Source organism: Anarrhichthys ocellatus, unplaced genomic scaffold (genome assembly GCF_004355925.1).
Source record: "Anarrhichthys ocellatus isolate YVR2014 unplaced genomic scaffold, GSC_Weel_1.0 scaffold3132, whole genome shotgun sequence".
Classification (NCBI taxonomy): domain Eukaryota; kingdom Metazoa; phylum Chordata; class Actinopteri; order Perciformes; family Anarhichadidae; genus Anarrhichthys; species Anarrhichthys ocellatus.
In genome coordinates this window covers 2,795-6,182 of record NW_022283106.1, presented here as the reverse complement: position 1 = coordinate 6,182, position 3,388 = coordinate 2,795, and the positions used below count along the sequence as shown (strand labels likewise).

General features: G+C 39.1%; 1 long non-coding RNA gene across 1 annotated transcript; it reads left to right on the top strand.

Annotated features, from left to right (window-relative positions):
- The first annotated feature begins 7 nt into the window (after nucleotides 1–7).
- LOC116378770 (uncharacterized) lies at nucleotides 8–2,321 on the top strand. The gene is made up of 4 exons (XR_004212332.1): nucleotides 8–288; nucleotides 489–603; nucleotides 1,373–1,478; nucleotides 2,175–2,321. It is a non-coding gene; the product is annotated as an uncharacterized LOC116378770 (long non-coding RNA).
- The last annotated feature ends 1,067 nt before the right edge of the window (nucleotides 2,322–3,388 follow it).

Sequence of the window (3,388 nt, the reverse complement as noted above, 5' to 3'; positions counted from 1 at the left end):
AGAATGCAGCTTTAACACATGAAGCATCGGCTTCACTCTGCAGAACCTGAAGTTGTCGCCTGGTGACGACGTCCTCTAACACGTGTAAATTCAGGACCTCGAGTACATCTGGAAACCTGCACCGACGTAGTGACAGTTCAGAGGGGATCAGCCAACGGTCATTTCAAAGCAGCTCTTGTTACCAAAACAAACTGCACATGAAGTGTGATGTCAATTCTCATATGCACTGACTGACAGAATGATGTCTTGCAGCCATCCATGACTGCTTTGGCAACCATGCTTTGGAAGGTGAGTGTTATCCGTGTACGTCAGTGGGCTGAAAAGACCACACACACAAACAAATAAAAAATAAACTGCTTGCATCTGCAAACATCTGCCTGCAGAGTTCATTCACAGTGTGTGTCTGTGTTCATTTGTTCACCTGTAGCACATCTACGTTTGCTGAGCCTTCAGTTAACCTTGTTCTTTATTTAAACGTCGTCTCTCAGTTGCAGAGGCAACGGCGGGCTCCACTCTGGACGGAGGGAACGTAGCGCTGGCCATCTTCATCCTCGTCCTCCTGCTGTCCGTGCTGCTCGGGGGGGCGTACGTCTACGTCACACGGTGAGATGTTTGACCGCTCACGATGGATTACTCACAGGGCATAGTGGGGAAAACTCCAACAAACAGCTGACATGATGAGTAGCGGAGCAACGGAGCATAAAACTGACGGTTCAGTCACAGATCGGATCAGAGCAAAAGATAAACGGGAACAAATATAACGTTTAGATTTCCCATATCATGTTGTTTATGCTGCTGATACTGATTATTGATCATTGATCCATATTATCAGATACAGATCCCTTTGTTTGATTACAGCAGCTGGTCTACAAGGATCCAGATTATTATTTTGTTTTCAAACCGTCCCAAAAATCATTTCAATGCTCTGAAGTCTGTAAAACATCAAAAATACTAAATGTTGTACTTTTACTTTGTTTTAGTAATTTATAGTGTTTTTATCTTCATAAAAACACTATTCAAATGATCAGGAGATAAAGGATTGTAATTTTATTGATTAAAACAAATCTAGTCATTATTATTTTAATGATTTATAATAATGTTCTTAGAGCTCGTGTTAGAAGTTAAACATCATAATTCATCTCTAATATCTGTTTTATATTCATGTGAAAACATCTTCAAACTACTGGATTTATTCTAGTTTATCACCAAAACTACATTTTACAGATGACATGTGAACACATCACGATAACGTTATAATGTACCTTCAGCCAGTACTCATGTTCACTTTGATACATCATTCTCATTTATATATGTATATATACAGGAGAGTATGAAATACTTCTGCGCTCTGGCCTTCCTGTGTGGTTCTCAGGTGCCGGTATCACTCCAACCTACGGCTCCCTCTGATCTACCCTCATCCGTACCGACAGATCACGGTGGAGACGGAGTTTGACAACCCGCTCTATGAGACCGGAGGGGTGAGCGTCCGCCGCATTAGCAACGTTCATCTCACTGTGCTTTAACCATCCTCACTGTCTTCATGTGTGGATGTAGTGCACATGTTCTACAGGACTGTTTGAAACAGAAGAATAAACAGATGTGTTAAAGGTTCATGAGGGATTATACAATGCTGTTAAACAGGACTGTGTCCAGTCAGACGTGTGAGAGGACGACTCCCGTATGTTTTAATGATGCTTTTATTTTGAAGAAAGTCTCTTTATTAACAGATGTGTTTAGGTTAGTATATGGGGTCAAGGGTCAACGTACAAATCATCATAATCAATAAAAAAATCTAATTTTGATGCTCACATGTTGGATAAACTAAATAACACACAAGGAGGTGTTACAAGCATACTTTAATTATTAATATATATATAATATTATATATTATATTTATATATTAGAGTTATATATATTTTTATAAATATTTTTAACAAACATTACATTAAAACATATTGATGTAATGTTTATTAAAATATGTATAAATATATATATAACAACATATAATATAATATATATACTGTATATATTATATTTGTATTATATATTGTATATTATAATTATATATATTACAATAAATATTTTTAATAAACATTACATAATATGTATTGCTAACGATGTGTTTAATTGAGAGTGAGGTGGACCAATCAGTTGGTTTTTTTCGTTGTCGACAGGACACTCGAGAATATGAAGTATCGATATGAGAGAGGACGTTACCCCCCCGTCCTAACTCTTCATCCCTCCTCCCTCCTTCTCCGCCCCCTTTGGAGGAGACGATGTAAATACAAATAGATGATGTCCGGTCACTTCTGCCACGAGACGCAAACCCATCGATCCTGTCCTCCTCCTCCTCCTCATTTTTTTGGATGTGGCATGCTTGATGGGAAACAGGAGAGGAAATGAGGGAGGTAGATGATGAAGAGATGGAGGACGGAGGGGAAAAAAGACCCAAAGATCATCGAAGAACATCGAAACACAGTGAGGAAAGAGATGCTGGGTGTGAAAAAGAGGAGTTAAGGAGGGGAGGAAAGGGAAGGAGAAGGGGACACAGTACGAGGACTGAAGCACTTTTTAGGATTTAGTGAATAATCCTGGAACAGAACGAGAGAAAGAGTTAAAGTTATAATCCTTAACATTTTCATGAAATCAATCATCATGCTGTATTGAAGAAGACTTGAAACTAGAGATTGAGACCATAAACTCATGTTTACAATGTTTACTGAGGTAATAAATCAAGAGAGAAGTAGAGTCATTTTCTCATAGACTTCTATACAAACAGAGGAGTCGCCCCCTGGTGGACACTAGAGAGAATGCAGCTTTAACACATGAAGCTTTGGCTTCACTCTACTGAACTGCAGGTTGCCTCCTGGATGACGCCCACTCACTTGAATAGAAATTGCTCTCTGAGCTCATGAGCCAGAAACAAATATTCTAGCTTCCAAGTCTGTTTCCGCCCACGGCGCACAGCAAGGACGTCACACACACTTTAAAAAGGCTTTTCTTGGCTCTGGGAATGTTATACAAACATAAAACCCTCCATGTTTCAAACATCAATGATGCAAAGGTTAATAATTGTGGTTGTTTGCAGTTGGAGGTGTCCTCTCGTTAGTTTTACAGACGTCTCTTTAATGAAGGTCTACGGGGAAAACACTTTTTGGTGTTGTTTTGTTTTAATATTGGTGGTGGGTCTATTAATAAAACAGTATTTTTCCACAATAATCACAGAACTGACATCTTAAGGATTACAACTTTAAGAGTATTGGGGATGAATGAGCTGGTTTTGTTGTTGTTTACATCCACACTCCCGTCACCAATCACCTGCCACAGAAATGATGACAACAGGAAGTAAATACTGTTCTGTTTCCTCGTTGGTGTCCGGTCCCTGAAC